Here is a 20,427-nt window from a genome sequence, read left to right on the forward strand (position 1 = left end):
TTTCGAAATTTTTTTTATTTATTAAATACCTTTATTTCAAGATTTAAAACTTTTTTTTTCGAAATTTTTAAAATAACCCATTTTATTCCTCTCTTCTTACCATGATTTTATTTAAGCTGGTCAACAAGCATGTTCGAGGCAAATGAATGCACAAGTAACAAGTAGGATGCATCATGATGGTCTTTTTATTTTGGGTTCACCTGTCCTAGACAGACCCAACCCCTGTGTTGAGTCTCCAAGGCCAAATGCATATGATGCAAATATTCGTTCCTACTAGGGATCCGGTACATGGCTGAGTTATTCTAAGTGTAAAACCTTAGGTTGATTGTTCTAAACCTGGCTTACCCAAACGGACAGTTTGAGCCGAAGCGGGGGCAACGTACCGGGAGCACGAAAGTCTACCCGGCCTAGTTACTTGTCCCAACTCCGTCTTATTTGGTATGACTTTAACAGAAAGGTGGGTCACGCGCACGTGTACACCATAAATTCAGAAGACTCAGAAAGAAGGGGGTTTCGTAGCAGTTGTATATATTCACAATTCAAATAATATTAAAGCGGTAAAAAAAACATTTAGCATATTAGCATATAAACAGTTGAAAATCATATAGTAAATAAAGCCAATTAACACAGATATTTTAAGCTCGAATTCTTTAAACCCTGAACCAGAGATTCTGGGTTCGTTCCCCAGCAGAGTCGCCAGAGCTGTCGCACCTCCTTTTCACCGCGCCCGCGGGGGCGCATGGGGAGTTTTCTCCAACTGAAGGACAGTCGAAACGGGATTTATTTAATTATTTCAGAGTCGCCACCTGGGAATTTTAAGGCGTCCCAAGTCACCAATTTTAATCCCTGAATCGAGGAGAATATGACTCTGTTTATTATTCTGCGAACCAGAAATCCTGAGTAAGGAATTCTGTTAATCCGGAAGAAGGTGTTAGGCATTTCCGAATTCCGTGGTTCTAGCACGGTCGCTTAACTGTTTTTATTATTGGCTTAATTATCTTGATTTTTATTAAATACTTTTTGTTACATGATTTTTCTACCGCTTTTACTTATTGTGATTAAAGACCATTCTTTTGAATCGAATTACGCGTACGTATATTCGTGTTATAAATTAAAAAGATGCGGAATTGTGTCACGCGTACGTGTACACAATAACTTCTGATAATATATTCATTTAAGCAATCATTTTTCGAGATTGTGTAGAATCAAGAATATTTATTTTTCTTAAATAGTGAACCATACACCTCGGGTTTTTATGAAATTGATTTAACGCTTTTGGAAAAGTCCTTTTATTAAATATTCGCTTGAAATTGCGCGTACGCATAATCCGAATTTTGTTTTTAAAAATATAATCAGGGTACGCGAATGTATCCCTAATTGCGCGAAATATTTGCAATGATATTAGGGATTTTTCCATAAATTGTTTATTATATTATGAGAAACCTTCATTTAAGATATCCTTTAATTCTTGAAAAAGAATTCACAATTTATTGAATGTTGCCCGTTGATTATGATTTCCGAGTATTAATGTTCATCCCAAGACTATTCAAATTCTCGGTGAAAGAATAAAAATTTGATTTTTAGCAAATACAACATATATATGTATGCCAAAGGATAAATTGTATATGAAACTAACAAATTCTTATTTCTAATTACCATTGATAAAAGTGTGGCAATTGGTGCTTATACATCTCGTTTCATTCTCATATACTCGCTTTTGATCTAATAAGCCTAATTATTTGGTCAATTTGTTTTATGAAGGTAGATAGGCATCGAGTTTATAGGAAAGGAGTTATTATACAAGTTACTTCAATAAAATTACCTTACATGCAACATAACTGTATTTCGTAAACATTCATAACGTTTCAACATCGTAACAAGCTATATCATATCACCTTTCACCAACGTTTATACACACATCTATTATCTTTATAAACATATACCATCAATACCATCTAAACCTTATTTAACAATAAGAGTTAGTAATGTAGTTTTCTTGATATTTCTACATTACTCTTTACTTAACTAACAACACCATAAAATTTAAATAATGGCTCACTTTATGCCATGTTTCCTATCTTGACAATCTTAATCACAACTATACTTTAATGAAAATTTAGAAAATTAACCTTGTTACAACACTTATAGAGTCTTCAATAAAAGATATTTAATTTACAGTCATCCTATCAACATATACTACTTATTTGATCCAGAAACAAAACTGAGTTTTTAATTAAAGAACTCATATGAATAAAGATAGTATTACAATTCAATCTTCATTTATCCGTCATACTGAATCTCTTTCCAACATAGAATTTAAAAGGATATGTACCTGGAAATGGAGGTAGAAGAAGTAAGTTTCAGCAGTTGCAGCAGTAACTAAATCAGCAAAATATACCAATGTTTCAACAGATTTCAACAACAAACAACAAGACCCATGAAGCCCAGACACACAGTGGCAGGATTTTTTAGGAAAATTTTCAAATTTAACCCAAGCAATATCAATAAACAGACCCGGACAGGTTCAAAGAAAACTATGTTTCTGATTTTCTTTCCTTCTTCTATATCTGTTTCAGACCCGAACAGGACTTTTCTGTTTCTTTTTTTTTCTGTTTTCTTCCTTCTTTTCAGATTTCTATTTTTGATTTTTTTTCTACTCAGTTTTGTTTCTTCTCTTTAGATTTCTCCTGTTCTCTCCTCTCTGATTTTTTCTTTATCTTTCTACTTTTAATTCTCTCTATCCTTTCTTGCACAGATTCCTCTCTATTCTCTTCCAGTCTATCTGAAAACTCTCTTCAAGTCCCCCTCTCAAAAACTGCTCTAAATTCTGGAAAAAAACTCCCCTCTATTCTGAAAAACTGATCCTCCCTGTCTGTCCAGCTCCTGTATTTATACAGGGCTGGTTGCACCCTTTTAATGCTGGATGGACCCTTTATCCCTTTAAAAATCAGAAAGTTTTTCCATTAAAACTACTTTTGAATATTTTAAAACTAAGTGCTATTTATCCTGTTTTTCAGCAGCCTCATTATCCCTTGTTCCCCTTTATTACTTAAATTTAAAGCTATTAACAAACCACTTTCAGCCCACTATTATGTCACATTACCCTTACTGTTTTATCCCAGAAAATGTCCCAGATTTCCTGTTGTAATTACTGTTATTACTGCTTTTAAACTTATGTTCCGAATCTGATACAAAACAGATTTTAAAATCTGTCCAGGCTTAATTATCCTTCTGATTTTAAACAGCTAGAATCAATCCCAATTATCTTCCTAACACAGTTGCATCTATCCAACAGTTGTGAATTTGAATTTACCTAACATCTCAACAACCTCACACAGAATTCAACAGAACAATTCAAACTAAATTTGAAATATGTGTGAATGCAGGGGCATTGTCAGTATACTGACACTGCCTGAAACCAACTGCTCAGAAATTAATACACAAATGTTTGATAAACTTTCTGACTTATTAAACAAGAACCAACTAATTAGCAAGGACTAACTAACTGATTACAACAACATGATAATAGTCAATCAAAACAGGTGAGCAGGTTATTACAATGTATTATCATAAACGGGGATTCATAATGTAACTAATCGACGAACTTAATCGAGTCGATTACACACATTGTAAACAAACATAACCAACAGAAACATTTCACTTTAGGAATCAAGTAGACGGGTAGGGAACAGTATAGCAAAATTAATCAAAACAAAAATATGAAAAATCCACAAGTTATTAAACAAACGAAAATACATACAGAATATCACAAACAGAAATAGAAAAGTACCTCTGAATTTTAATCAAACTCGAACTCAACTCGGCTTCGGATTTTTGTTTGAAATCAAACAGACCTTAGTCGAAGTATTTTCCACTAAAAATACTTCGACTAAGGTCGATTAAACCTCAATCTTTACTCAATCTGAACGGAATCCGAAAGTTTGGTATTTTTAGGGTTCTTGAAAATTCGATTTGGGATTTAACCATTTCTGGTCAGATTCGAGGAGAACCAAACATGATACAAGGGTGAGGGTAACCTAGGGGTCATTTTGTGTCAGCTTAAAACAAATCTGAGTTTGTTCTTGTTTGGTCCGAATCTTCAAAAGAAGATTCGAGAAACTCGGAACTGATTCGAGCCAAACAAACAACAGATCCATACTCAGGATGACTAGGGGAAGCTATGGTGTCGATTTGGGACTGTTAGGTTTAGATCAGGTTTTCAGGCCAACCTTCGATTTAAGATTCGAAGGGTTGGGGCCTGATTCGAAGGAATCTAAGGTCATATTCGTGTAGAGGATGTTCAGGGGATCTTAGGGTGTTATTTTGGTGACCGGCGGCGTTGATGCCGCCGGGTTTCAGACGGTGGAATCCTAGGGCGGCTAGGGTTAGGAATAGGGGTTTGGGGGACGATGATGAATATTGTAGGAGGGGCGGTGTTCAGTTAGGGGCCGGGGTAAAGGCTTGGACCTTATATAGGGGTGGGGTGGATTGATATCGTCCGTCCGATCAAGTAAGATGAAGGGCCAGGATTAATTCATTAAACCAAACGACGTCGTTTGGTTTAAAGTTGGGGTCGGACTGAGTCGGGTCAATGGGTCGGGTTATGGGTTGCGGGTAAGGGCAAGGGATATTGACCGTTGGTTGGATTTGATCCAACGGTTTCTGAGAAGCCACGACCAAACGCCGTCGTTTTGGTTCGTCTGGCTTGGTCCGGACCTGGGCTAAAGGATTGGGCTGTGGGGTTTAAAATGTTTTGGGCCTGGATTTAAATCCATGTCCGATTTTGTATATATATATATATATATATTTTTTCCATTTTTCTAATTTAAATTTCTAATTGTAATTATAAAACAATTTTAACTTCACAAAAATATATTAATTACTCTATAACAATTATTTAACACATAGACAAAACATCAATCACACAGTGAAACATTTGTAATAGAACCAATGCATATTTTTGTGATTTTATTTAAATTATCTCTTAAATGCATAATTAAATCCTATATGCATGCAATATGTATTTTATTTTATTTTTTCATTTTATTATGACAATGTGAATACTTACGGACATAACACAAGTATTTAACACCACGCAAAAAATTCAAAAATTACACAGTAAAAGAAATTTATTTTATTTTTTGATTTATTTTGGAGTAGTTTTCATTAAAGCAAAAATCACGTGCTCACAAGCCTCTATTGTAAAAATGTTGAACAAATGCTTTAAAGAATTTTCATTGAAACTGGGGGTTTTACGAGTTATTCGGTTATTGAACAACAGGTTTTGACTTTGATATTTCTATTAAGATTCTTTGATAAAGTATTTATATGATTTTAAATGCTCGTCACTGCACTCAGCCTTTATTTACTTTGGTTACTTACTGAGTTGGCGTACTCACGTTACTCCATGTACCTTGTGTGCAGATTCAGGTGCCAGAGCCTCCGAGTGAGAGCTGATCGTTGCCTTCAGAGTATTATCTAGAGATTGCAAGGTAGATGCACGGCGTTCGCAGCCCTGCCTTTCTCCTTTCTATCATTAGTATTTTATGTTTCAGTCTTATCTTGTATTAAGTAGACAGTATTGAGTTGTATTTAGTGGCTCATGACTAGTGACACCAGGATCGGGCTGGGTTGATGTATTAAGTAGACAATATCTTTAGTATTTTATGTTTCAGTCTTATCTTGTTTCGGCTGGCCTAGTACTGTGATAGGCACCATCACGATCGGGGTGTTTGGGGTCGTGACATTTAAGCGATTTAAATCTTTCAAAGATTGTCATATAAGCCATATAGATAGAGTTTAGATGAATATCACATTTTCATATCATGCTAGACATTTAAGATAGATAAAAGTGATTGCATACTATGTTGTCTTTATACTTTCAAGTGTTTGAACTGCAGGTCCAAAACTATATGTCTTTCGTATGAAACCAATTCTACTTGAATTGTTTCTTTAGACTTAAGATACCCATATGTATTTATTGTTATCATACATGTTGTCTACGAACATTTTATATTGGTTCCAACCATCTTTTATTCATAAGGACATGACATAGAGATCTCTTCATTCATATTTTCAGGTACTTGAACCTCTCCTGAGATTTTATGAAATGTTATGTCATGTGATCTTCTAGATCACTTGCCTCCTTTTTATGATCATTTGCTCATCTTTTTTATCAAGAATTTTATTTGAAGACGATTTATCTATACGCTTTAAGCATACCATAACTTTGTCCTTCTAGGACTTATTCTAATATGAGCATTGCAGTGAGAATATAGTTACTTTCTTTGGTCAGCAAATGCGTCTAGCATGCTTTACAATATATTGCAGATGAATTATCTTTTAATGAACTTCAATTTTATATTATCGTATTCGAGGATCTAGATGTACAGATGATAATTCATTCCACATAATTTTTTCTCAGTTGTTTATCCCTTCTCCCCTCATGTTAGAAAAACTAACTTGCTTCCTTAACTTTGGAAACCCACATTTGTGCGTTATGATGTTAATTAGAATATACACCACACATGAATAATAATAAGATAAAATTATTTGGTTCTTGACCCTGAACCACTTGTGAGGGTAGAATGTAATATACTTTCGTATATAATCTATATCAAAATGATATATAGATAACTTTGTTCTCATAAGCAATAGTTTAGCCATTAAGTGGAGGCATTCAATAAATCTTTTTGCTAAACCAACTGTGATGTAAACCAACTTATCAAGATGAACTGTCTTGGATAGAAAATCTAAAAATTATGCTCTAAATTAAATTATTGAGCAAGTTACCTCATAAATATCATATTGCAGGTTATTAATAATCACACATGTAATCATCTCATAAATGCATCTTATGTGGCATACATGGCATGTGAATGAGCCCATATTCACCTTTGATATTTCCAGTATTCATGGGATTCAATCCCAATTTTAGTTGGTCTATTTAATGAGAATATTTACCCATGTGAATTCTCTTTTATTTTTGCACGTCATACTTAAATTTATATGGCTAAACTAGTTATGGCAACTGGATAAATTATCAATATTAATAAAATTCAGGTTTACACCATAACGTGTGCAATTATTAATAAACTCCAAGCTTATTTATGATATGGTTTTTTATATCATTCTACTTTATTATGGCATTCTTTTATTTGTGTAGTACAAACTGGAGAATAAAGCGGGTAGCTTTTCACATACACATTTCCCCGCTACAAGTTGTAGTAATAGAAGATATTAAATCTTTTCATTATGTATAGTCTCACTATAACCAACCGCTTTCGCGAATAATTTAAAAACTGAATAAGTTTCTTTCAGACTTACTACAACACAATGTCTTATTGATAATCAATTTTATTCCTCCAAAATAGTAATAATTGGCTCTTCCAAAGCTCTCAATTAATTTTGTACTGCTACATATCTATCAAAATCCATATGATGAATATCATTTTCAAGGAGAAAGTTATATCACTATGGCCATAGTCAAAATTATTATAGGCAAGATATGTTGCTTCTATTACTTTTTTCATGTAATAATCACATTGCCATAATATTTTAGCATATAATAGGTACGTGACCAATGACTATTCATGTCATAATAATGACATTATTTTCTTATTTCATCTCAAACCTCATTTTAGAGGTGAGTGTGGTATATTCATGTCACGATCCGGAATTCCCACTGTCGGAATCATGATGGCGCCTAACATTTCACTCGCTAGGCAAGCCAACGTTAGAACAATTTACTTCTTTTAACAGTTTAGGTGATAGAATTAATAACGAACTAAAATAACAGGTATGTTCTAAGTATAAATGCAGAGATTAAACAGCCAATCATCTATTACAATTCCCTGAACCTGGTGTCACAAGTGCAAAAGCTTCTAAAGTAATACATATAAGAGTCTCAAATAAGTACAAGCTGTCAGAATGAAGTTATACAGCTAAAAAGAGAAGAGGATGGGGACTCTAGGAGCTGCGGGCGCTAAACAGATGTACCTCAAGCCTCCGAGAATGTCCAATCTTAGCACGCTAATAACTGCCACTAGGACTAATTCCAAAATCTACACAGTGTGCACAGTGTAGTATCAGTATAACTGACCCCATGTACTGTATGTGCCGAGCCTAACCTCGATGAAGTAGTGACGAGGCTAAGGTGGGTCACCTACACTAAAACTTGTATGCAGTATATAATAATGACAGAATAATTGAAATACAGTACAGAATTAAACATCCAACAGGAAATAATAACCACAGCCTCGAAGATAAACCAGTGTCATCTAGAATTACAAATCTTTACCAGTTAAAAAAAATATCGGAAAGACAACGCAACTCAAGAAATAAAAACATATAGGTGGTTGCGGCGTGCAACCCGATCCCACCAGACAACACATAATCCATCCTTATTCCACCATAACAATATCAATAACATTAAATAATATATTTGTTGCGTTGCGCAACCTGATCCCATCATATATCAATATCAATATCAATATCGTAATTTCACCCTTATTTCACCATACCAATCCACCCTTCTTACACCTATTGCGGCGTGCAACCTGATCCCACTGTGTATATATATATATATATATATATATATATATATATATATATATATATATATATCTGTGTGTGTGTGTATCAATCCTCCCTTAGTTCCACCATACAAATCCTCCCTTATTACACCTACTACGGTGTGCAGCCCGATCCCACCATATCAGAACCAAACACTCAATGTACACAGTCAAATTAACAAACTAAATCACAAGGGCTTTACGATAAATAATTGCCAAACTAAACCAAGAAAAGGAAATCTCGTTCAATAGAGAAACTGCACGAATAATACTACATAGCGAGACCAAACCAGTATTTTTCAGGTAGAAGGTGCAAACAAGTCAAATTAAGCAAATAGCAGGGATTAGGAAAACTACGAAAAGAGCTAACATGGTTAACAGTAGAAGATATTGATGAACACGTAGCAGTTAAGCATGGAAAGCATTTAGAACATATAACAGTTAAGATAAAAAAGGAAACAATTAAGGAAAATCGGTAAATCAGGGAAAACAGATAATTCGGCGGCGTATAAGCACTCGTCACCTTGCATATACTCCGTTCACATGTAATTTACATAACAAATAATCTGAGGGTTCCTAATTCCCTCAAGTCAAGGTTAGGCACAACACTTACCTCACTTCGCGATCAATTCAAAGCTCTACCTGGGCCTTTCCCCTAGAATCCGCTTCCAAATCACTCGTATCTAGCCATAATTAACTCAATAACATCAAATATTGCTAAAGTAATTAACTACAATGCATAAATTTAGATTTCCCAAACTTTCCCCCAAGAAGTCAAAACTCGACCTAGGCCCGCTTGGTCAAAACCCGAGATTTTGAACCAAAATCCATTTACCCATTCACCCCCGAGCCCGATTATGTAATTTATTTTGAAATCCAACCTCAATTCGAAGTTTAAATTCTAATTGTACAAAAATTCCTAATTCTACCCAAACCCCCAATTTCCACCATGAAAATCCTAGATCTTAGGTTGAAAATTCATGAAATGTAATGGATAATTGAAAGAAAGTAGGTTAGGATCCCTTAGCAATAAATTGAGGAAGAAATTATCTTGGAAAAATCGTCTCTAGGTCTTCTAGTTTTGAAATTTTGAAATAATGGCCATAACTCCCGTAATGGGACTGTTTAAGAGTTGGGAGATAATGTTCATCGCGTTCGCAAAAAGTAGGGCATGAGTGTCCTACGCGATCGCGAGTAACTGAATGCGTTCGCGAAGTTCTATCCCCCTGACCTTCACATTCGTGAGATGGGGTTCGCATTCGCGTAGAGTTACTTCATCTCCCCTACCCAACCTAGCTAAAGCTACACGTTCGCGTGAGACGGGTCGTGTTCGCGTAGAGCAATCCCCCCAGTGCTCTGCGTTCGCGACCATAGTCCCGCGTTCGTATAGAGTAAAATCCTCCCCCAGCCCAGATCCCCTTCATGATTGCGAGAATGGCTTCGCGATCGCGAAGCACAATGCATCAGTACACCAGCTGCAGCAAACACACCAGGATTTCTAAGTTCAAAACATACCATAGCCTACCCGAAACTCACCCGAGTCCTCAGAGCTCCAAACCAAACGTGCGCACAAGTCCTAAAACATCATAGGAACTTGTTCCCGCGATCAAATCGCCAAAATAACACCTAAAACTACGAGTTGAACACCAAATCAAATGAAATTTTCAAGAAAGCTTTAAAACTTCTATTTTCACAACCGGACGTCCAAATCACATCAAACCAACTCTGTTTCTCACCAAATTTCACAAAAAAGTCTGAAATATTATAATGGACCTATACCGTACTCTAGAACCAACATACGGACCCGATATCAACGAGACCAAACATCAACAAAATTCTTAAAACCATTAGATTTCCAGTCTTTCAATTTTCAACAAAAATTATATTTCGATCTAGGGACCTCGGAATTTGATTTCTGGCATACGCCCAGGTCCGACATTTCATTACAGACCCACCGGGACCATTAAAACACGGGTCCGGGTCCGTTTACTCAAAATATTGATCGAAGTCAACTAAAATCAACTTTTAAGGCAAAAATTATTATTTTCATCAACTTTCAACATAAAAGCTTTTTAGAAACACATACAGACTGTGCACGCAAAATGAGGAAGGTAAAAATGAGATTCTTAAGGCTTATGAGCGCAGAATCGAATTCTAAAACATAAGATGACCTTTTGGGTCATCACAATTCACTACCACTAGCACGTTCATATTCTTCCAAGAATGAATATATATTTATAAATTGCATATTATCACATTTACATCATGAGTGGACCATAGTTATCTATATGTGCTTTACGAAATCTCATGTCAAATCGATGACAAACATTAATTTCACAGAGTGAATGATTATTTTGAGAATCCTTATTGTTATCATTACCACAATGATGATGATTATAATTTTGTCTATGCCTACATCCATTGATATCTTCACGGTAATAATTTTATCTTTTTCAGACTTATTACATATTGTTACCACATTCTCTTAAGGGAACGAGAATAAAGCAAATTTAATGGGACGGGTTTCCATTTCTTGTGCTCATAATCATATATGAATTTGATCATGGCAAGATATAGAAATTTTACCATTTCAGGTGGTTATAATTTCTCACAAACCCTATTAGAGTTATAATAAAAATTTATTGTCTTTGCTTGTATTTAAAATTAAATTATAGAATTTCAAGAATTTAAAAGAGAAAAATAAGGTAAAATACTTATCTTAAATCTAGAATTTATTCCTGAAGGAAGTTTATGGATCAATTGACATTTATTATGCTCAATATTATGTAGAAGTTGGGCATCATGCACGTATCCCGAAGCCTGGCGACCAAAGCAAATGCCTCTACTCAATTGGTTAGAGTCTCGTGATGATAACATGTTATAAAATAATAAAAGAAGAATATGAGTATTGCATAGAAAAGTAGAGAGAGAATTCATATTGATTTGGGATGAATTACAATGGAATAAAACCCCTCTATTTGTAGGAAAAAAGTGACTTAGCCACCAAGTAACGAACCATAAATTTCTCTAAAATATAGACATTCACCTTAAATACAATTCTATTTATAACAAGAAGGAAATTGTATAAGTTAACTCTCCATACAAAGATAAAAAACTTAACTGTGAATAGAATAAGCGAATTAATGAACAAAAAATACTACTCCATCTGTTTCAATTCAGATGATACACTTTCCTTATTAGTCTATTCCAAAAAGAATGATATATTTCTACAATTGAAAATAATTTAACTTTAAGCTCTTCATTTTACCGTTAGTGAAAAACTTTTATAACCACACAAATATCATGGTCTCACAAAGCTTTCATGTGATGACCCAAAAGGTCATCTTATGTTTTAAAACTTAATTTTGCGCTCTTAAGCCTTAAAAATCTCATTTTTACCCTCCTTGATTTGTGTGCGCAGTCCGGGCGTGTTTCCAGAAAACTTTTATGTTGAAAGTTGATGAAAATAAGAATTTTTACCTTAAAAGTTGATTTTAGTGGACTTCGGTCAACGTTTTGAATAAACGGATTCGGACCCATATTTTGAAGATCGCGATGGGTTCGTAATTAAATATGAGACCTAAGCGTATGCCCGGAATCGAATTCCAAGGTCCTTAGCTCGAGGTATGAATTTTTGTTAAAAATTGAAAGTCTAAAAATCTAATGGTTTTAAGAATTGATTAATGTTTGGCCTTGTTGATACCGGGTCTATATGTTAGTTCCAGAGTCCGATGCAGGCCCAATATAGTATTCATAACCTATTTGTGAAATTTGGTGAGAAGCAGAATTGGTTTGACGTGATTCGGGTGTCCGGTTGTGAAGTTGGAAGTTTTAAAGCTTTCTTAAAAAAATTCATTCGATTTGGTGTTCAATTCGTAGTTCTAGGTGTTATTTTGGCGATTTGATCACCCAAGCAAGTTCGTATGACATTTTAGGACTTGGGTGCATGTTTGGTTAGGAGCCCCGAGGGCTCGGGTGAGTTTCGGATAGGCTACTGGATGTTTTGAACTTAGAAAATCTGGTATTTTTGCTGCAGCAGTTGTTCTGGTGTGTTCTTCTTCGCGTTCATGAAGGTACTCTCACGAACGCGAAGGGTAAGATGGCTAGGGTGAGTTTTTCCTTTTCATGAACACAAAGGCTTGTCCCTGAACGCGGAGTGATGGGGTCTTTACCCTTCGCGAACGTGATCGGCTCATTGCGAACGTGAAGCATTTGGGACCTAGGGAGGGGTCGGTCGTTCCTTCTACGCGAACGCGAGCACGGTCTCACTAACGTGAAGGCCAGAGGGCATAGCCTTTGGGAACGCGATGAGGGTTTCGCGATTGCGTAAGCCTAACAGACACAGCTCTTCGCAAATGCGACAGTGTCCTCGCGAATGCGATGAACACTGTCGTTGGGTTCTTAAAACAGTCCCAAAACGGGACTTAAGCCATTCTTTCAAATTTTCAAAGGCTATACAACCTAAAGGCAATTATCCCAAGCTAATTTCTTCCCCAAAGTGTTGGTAAGCGATTCTAGACCACTTTCTTTCAATTACCCATTGCATTTCATAAATTTCAACCTAAAATCTAGAGTATTCATGGTAGAATTGGGGAGTTTTGGGTAGAAACTAGGATATGGGAAATTGGGAATTTAGACCTCGAATTGAGGTCAGATTCCAAAACCAGTTATATATCCGGGCTCGAGGGTGAATGGGTAAATGGATTTTGGTCCGAACCTCGGGTTTTGACCAAGCAGGCCTGGGGTCGATTTTTTGATTTTTGGGCAAAAGTTTGAGAAATCTAAATTTATGCATTGTAGTTGGTTCCTTTAGCAATAATTGATGTTATTGAGTTAACTGTGGCTAGATACGAGTGATTTGGAGGTAGATACTAGAGAAAAAGCGGTAATTGAGCATTGAATGGCTTGCGAAGCGAACTAAGTGTCGTGTCTAACTTTGACTCGAGGGATTAAGAACACTTGATTTATTTGTTATATGAAATCTATGTAAGCGGCGTATAGGTGAGGTGACGAGTACCTATGCACCACCAATTTATCTATTTTTGCATATTTCTTTCTCGTTCTTCTTAGATTATCTTTTTCTTGCCTTAACTGCTACATGATTTACTTGTATTCCCATGCTTAATTGCAACTAGATAGACATTGTTTCTCTTTATTGAAAGTATTAGATTATTTAGTAGCTTCGTTATCTCCTGTTATTTGCTTAAGCTGGTTATCGGTACTTTCATGATATATTCTGGATTGGTCTCGCTGAGTAGTATTACTTGTGTAAAGTTTCATAGTATATAAGCTTCCTAGTTATTTTGATTTGAAGTTAAGCCTTGTGAAGGGTTTATGTGATTTGAATTGTGAAATTTTTGTACTTGTTGAATAACTGATACTGATATGGTGGGATCGGATTGCACGCCGCAACAGGTGTAATTAGGGTGGATTGTGGTTAAATAAGGGTGAACTATGATTGTGATTATTGTGATACTATGGGATCGGGTTGCACGCTGCAACATTTTTATTTATACTCTGTTGTTTATGATAATAAGGGGAAATAGGGGAGGAATATGAGATGTACGGTAGGATCAGGTTGCACGCCGTAATAACCTATATGTTTATACTTTTCCTTGAATGTGTTAGTTTTACGGTAGTCTTAAATTGCACTTAAGGATTGGTAGTAGCTGAACACTGATGATATGCTTCAAGAACTATATTCATTTCTTGCAAGTTACAGCTCTATTTTATCTTTCTTTCTGCTTTTATTATACACTGTATGCAGGTTATATTGTGATTTCCCTGCCATAGCCTTGTCACTCCTTCATCGTGGTTAGGCTTGGCACCTATCAGTACATGGGGACGATTGTACTGATACTGCACTCTGTACTTCATGTGCAGATTTTGGAGCAGGTTCAGGTTGATCGAGAGGTTGGCGGTAGGATTCACTTGCTTGGAGATCCAAGGTAGTCTTGTTGACATTCGCAGGCCCTGATGTCCCCTTCTACACTTCATACTTTACTATTTTCTTTATTTCGCAAACAGTTGTATTTTATTTTGGACAAATAATTGTAGTAAAATCTTAAAATGTTCGTGAATTGTGACTCCAGATTATGGGTAGTAATATATATAATCATAGTTGTTATTTATTTACTTTCATGATCATTTCAACTTGTTTTAGCTTGCTTATTGTTATTCACTGAAACGTAAAGAAATTGGTTAATAAATCTCTAACGTTTGCTTGCCTAGAAAGTATGATGTTAGGCGCCATCACGATCCCGATGGTGGAATTCCGGGTCATGACAAGTTGGTATCAGAGCACTAGGTTGTCTAGGTCTCATGATTCATGAACAGGCTTAGTAGAGTGCGGAGGATTGGTACGGGATGTCTGTACTAATCTCCTAGAGACTACAGAGTTTTAGGAACAATTTCACTTCTATTCTTCTTTGTCAAACGATTTCATTCTCTCAGTGCTAATTAAACTCTTCTACTCTTGTTCTTTCACAAATGGAAAGAAAATGTACCATGTTTTCAGCTGAACAGCATCTAAAGCCTCCAATGGTAGATCCTACGAGAGGCAAAGGTCGAGGCCGAGGCCGTGCCAGAGGCCGAGGCAGGGGTGAGGCTCAGATCAGAGCTCAAGTAACAACACCAGCGGCGGAGCCTCAGGTAGAGTTTGATGAAGAGGCTCTAGCCCAGACCATTCCAGTAGGACCAGCTCAGGTCCTAGAGGGGTTCATCGCCACCCCGATACTTCAGGATGCTTTGGTCCATCTAGTGAGCCTTATGGAGAGTGTGGCACAAGCCGACACATTTCCTATAGCACCAGCCATCTCCCAGGCTGGAGAGGAGCACAGACTCCCGCAACCCATACTCTGGAGCAGATGGCTCCTCAGTATCAGACTCCAGTAGCTCAGCCCGTTAGGGCAGTTCAGTCGTGTGTTGCAGCCCAGACCAGTGATGGATCGGCTATGTCTTTTGAGGCTTTGTGGAGATTGGATAGGTTTACCAAGCTTTTCCCAGTTCACTTCAGCGGTGCATCTTCAGAGGATACCCAAGACTATCTGGACAGTTGTCATGAGGTTTTACAGAACATGGGGATAGTGGAGACCAAGAAATGGTGGAGGGATTATATATTGGCTAGACCAGCTAGGTCACCAGCTCTTACTTGGGACCAGTTCTCTCAGCTATTTCTTGAGAAGTACCTTACTATCACTTAGAGAGAGGACTATCGGAGGCAATTCGAGCGTCTATAGTAGGGTTCTATAATTGTCACTCAGTATAAGACTCGATTTCTGTACCTGGACCATCATGTTATTCTTCTGCTTCCTAAAGAGAGAGAGAGAGAGGGTGAAGAGGTTTATTGAGGGACTTGCTCAGCCTATCAGATTGTAGATGGCTAGGGAGAAGGGGAGTGAGATTTTTTTTCAAGTGGCAGCCAATACTGCCAGGCGAGTCGAGATGGTTTTAGCTCAGGGGAGTGGTCAGGGGTTTGACAAGAGGCTGTGTCACTCCAGTGGATTCAGTGGGGCCTCAACTGGAGGTCGAGGTACTTTTGGTAGAGTCCATCCTCCTAGGTCATTTCATTTAGTGCTCCAGGCATCCCAAGGTACTCTAGGTGGTCGTGGTCCTCATATGCATTATTTAGATTAGCTAGCCTACAGTGCACCACCAGCTCCTATCAGTGCACCTCCTATTCAGAGTTATTACGGTGGTCAGCCGGCCCGTTCGGGTCAGTCTCAGTTTCTACGGCCACATTATTAGGATGGATATTTTGATTGTGGTGGCTATGGGCATTATCAGGAGGACCTGTTCGAGATTATTAGGCATTCCGCCACAGCAGCAGAGTTTTAGTGCCATGATTCTGGCACCAGGTGCACTACCGCCTGCTCAGCCAGCCAGAGGTAGGGGTCAGGTAGATAGAGGTAGAGGTCAGGCCTATAGAGGTAGAGGTCAATCCATTAGAGGTGGAGGTTAGGCCGCTAGAGGTGGAGGCCAGCCAGCAAGGGGCATCCCAGGGATATGGTTCATAGTGGTAGGGCCCAGCCCCGATGTTATGCTTTTCCAGCCAAGTTTGAGGCCAATTCATCTGATATTGTTATCACAGGTACCGTTTCAGTTTGCAGTAGAGATGTTTCAGGTCTGTTTGATCCAAGGTCTACCTACTCCTACCGTTTCAGTTGGTTGTGCCCTGTGATTCCTCGAGTGCCCATGTATCTGTGTCCACACTTGTGTGGGGTTTTATTATTGTAGATCGTGTCTATCATTCATGCGTGGTTATTATTGGGGGTCATCAAACTAGCATAGATCTTCTACTTCTCGATATGGTTGATTCTGATGTCATTTTGGGGATGGATTGGTTGTCACCTTATCATGCTATATTGGACTGTCACGCTAAGACAGTGACCTTAGACTTGCCGAGGTTCCTTTATTAGAGTGGAGAGGGAATCTTGGTCATTCTACCAGATGGGTTATCTCTTGTATAAAGGCTCGGTGTATGGTCGAGAAAGGGTGTCTAGCTTATTTGGCTTATGTCCGTGATTCTAGTGCGGAGGTTCCTTCTATGGATTCTGTACCAGTTGTTCGAGAGTTTCCAGAGGTATTTCCTGCAGACCTGTCGGGGATGCCACCCGATAGGGATATTGACTTCTGCATTGATTTGGTTTCGGGCACTTAGCCCATTTCTATTCCGCCATATTGTATGGCCCCACCAGAGTTGAAAGAGTTGAAGGAGCAGTTGCAAGATTTGCTTGATAAGGGCTTCATTAGACCTAGTTTCTCTCCCTGGGTATGCCCATGTTATTTGTAAAGAAGAAAGATGGGTCGATTAGGATGTGCATTGATTACCGGTAGTTGAACAAAGTTACTATCAAGAACAAGTATTCATTGCCAAGGTTTGATGACTTATTTGATCAGTTTCAGGGTGCCAAAGTATTTTCAAAGATCGATCTGAGGTTTGGCTACCATCAGTTAAGGATTAGGGCGTCCGATGTCCCTAAGATAGCTTTTCGGACGATATGGGCATTATGAGTTCCTGGTGATGTTATTTGGCTTAACAAATGCCCCAGCAGCATTTATGGATTTGATGAACCGGGTGTTTAAGCCTTACCTGGATTCCTTTGTGATTGTGTTTATTGATGATATATTGATCTACTCCCGTAGTCGAAAGGAGCACGAGCGGCATCTTCGGATCGTACTTTAGACGTTGAGAGATAGTCAGTTATATGCTAAGTTTTCAAAATACGAGTTTTGGTTGAAATCAATCGCTTTCTTGGGGAACGTTGTATCAGTAGAGGATATTAAGGTGGATCCTAAGAAGATTGAGGCCATTCAGAATTGGCCTATGCCTACTTCAACCACAGGGATCCGTAGTTTCTTAGGATCGGCAGGTTATTACCGTCAGTTTGTGGATGGGTTTTCATCTATAGCATCCCTATTGACCAGGTTGACTCAGAATGGTGCGTCGTTCAGATAGTCAGACGAGTGTGAGGTGAGCTTTCAGAAGCTCAAGACAACTTTGACTACGGCGCCGATGTTGGTGTTGCCCATAGGTTCAGGGCCTTATACAGTATATTGTGATGCATCTCATATTGTACTAGGTGCGGTATTGATGCAGGGTGGCAAGGTAATTGCATATGCTTCACAGCAGCTGAAGGTTCACGAGAAGAATTATCTTGTTCATGACTTGGAGCTGCCATTGTTCACGCGCTGAAGATTTGGAGGCACTATCTTTATGGCGTGTCGTGTGAGGTGTTCATGGATCATCAGGGTTTGCAGTATTTGTTCAAGCAAAAAGGGCTCAATTTGAGGCAGAGGAGTTGGTTGTAGTTATTGAAATACTATGATATCACCATCTTGTGTCATCCTGGGAAGGCCAATGTGGTGGTCGATGCTTTGAGTAGGAAGTCGGGTAGTATGGGCAGCCTTGCGTACATTCCAGTCGGTGAGAGACCGTTTGCATTAGATTTTTAGGCCCCAGCCAATCAGTTTATAAGGCTGGATGTTTCTGAGCCTAGTCGTATCTTAGCATGCGCAGTCACTCGGTCTTCTTTGTTTGAGCGCATCAGGGAGCGGCAGTATGATGACCCTCATTTGCTTGTCCTTAGGGACACAGTGCGGCACGGTGATTCCAAGCAGGTTACGGTTGGAGATGATGGAGTTTTAAGGATGCAGGGTCGTGTTTGTGTGCCTAATGTGAATGGACTTTGCGAGTTGATTCTAGAGAGGCCCACGGTTCCCGGTATTCTATTCATCCGGAGATCGCCAAGATGTATTAGGACTTGTGGCAGCATTATTGGTGGAGGAGAATAAAGAAGGATATAGTTGCATATGTAGCTCGGTGTCTAAATTATTAGCAAGTAAAGTACGAGCAAGTTCGCATGATGTTTTAGGACTTGTGTGCATGTTTGGATTGGAGCCCCGAGGGCTTGGGTGAGTTTCGGAGTGGCTACGGGATATTTTGAACTTAGAAAATATGGTATTTTTGCTGTTGCAGTTGTTCTGGTGTGTTCTTCTTCGCGTTCGCTAAGGTACTCCCGCAAACGTGAAGGATAAGCTGGTCAGTGTGAGTTTTTCCTCTTCGCGAACGCGAAGGTTTGGTCCCGAACGCGGAGTGATGGGGGCTTTATCCTTCGCGAACGCGACCGGCTCCTCGCGAATGTGAAGTATTTGGGACCTGGGGGAGGGGTTAGTCGTTCCTTCTATGCAAATGCGAGCACGGGCTCGCGACGCGAAGGCCAGGGGAATAGCCTTCGTGAGCGCGATGAGGGTTTCGCGAGTGTCCTCACGAACGCGATGAACAGTGTCGCCCAATTCTTAAAATAGTCCCAAAACGGGACTTAAGCCATTCTTTCAAATTTTCAAAAGCTAGACAGCCTAGAGGCGATTCTCCCAAGCTAATTTCTTCCCCAAATTGTTGGTAAGCGGTTCTAAACCACTTTCTTTCAATTACACATTGCATTTCATAAATTTTCAACCTAAAATCTAGAGTGTTCAGGGTAGAATTGGGGGTTTTTAGGTAGAAACTAGGGATTTGGGAAATTGGGGATTTAGACTTCGAATTGAGGTCGGATTTCAAAACTAATTATATATCCGGTCTCGGGGGTTAATGGGTAAAAGGATTTGGTTTGAACCTCGAGTTTTGACCAAGCGGGCTCGGGGTGGGTTTTTTGACTTTTTGTAAGAAAGTTTGAGAAATCTAAATTTATCCATTGTAGTTGGTTCCTTTAGCAATAATTGATGTTATTGAGTTAATTGTGGCTAGATACGAGTATTTGGAGGTGGATACTAGAGGAAAAACGGTAATTGAGCATTGAGTGGCCCCAAAACGAGGTAGGTGTCGTGTCTAACTTTGACTGGAGGGATTAGGAACCCTTGACTTATTTGTTATATGAAATCTATGTGAGCGGCATATAGGTGAAGTGACGAGTACCTATGCGCCGCCAACTTATCTGTTTTTGCCTGTTTCTTTCCCGTTCTTCTTATTTTGTCTTTTTCCTGCCTTAACTGTTATATACTTTACTTGTATTCTCATGCTTAATTGCTACTTGATTGACATTGTTTCTCTTTATTGAAAGTATTAGATTATTTAGTAACTTCGTTGTCTCCTATTATTTGCTTGAGTTGGTTATCGGTACTTTTATGATATATTTTGGATTGGTCTCGCTGAGTAGTATTACTTGTGTAAAGTCTCATAGTGTATAAGCTTCCTATTTGTTTTGGTTTGAAGTTAAGCCTTGTGAAGGGTTATGTGATTTGAATTGTGAAATTTCTATACTTGTTCAATAACTCATACTGATATGGTGGGATCGGGTTATACGCCGCAACAAGTATAATAAGGGTGAATTGTGGTGAAATAAGGGTGAAATGCAAT

Source organism: Nicotiana sylvestris, chromosome 11 (genome assembly GCF_000393655.2).
Source record: "Nicotiana sylvestris chromosome 11, ASM39365v2, whole genome shotgun sequence".
Classification (NCBI taxonomy): Eukaryota; Viridiplantae; Streptophyta; class Magnoliopsida; order Solanales; family Solanaceae; genus Nicotiana; species Nicotiana sylvestris.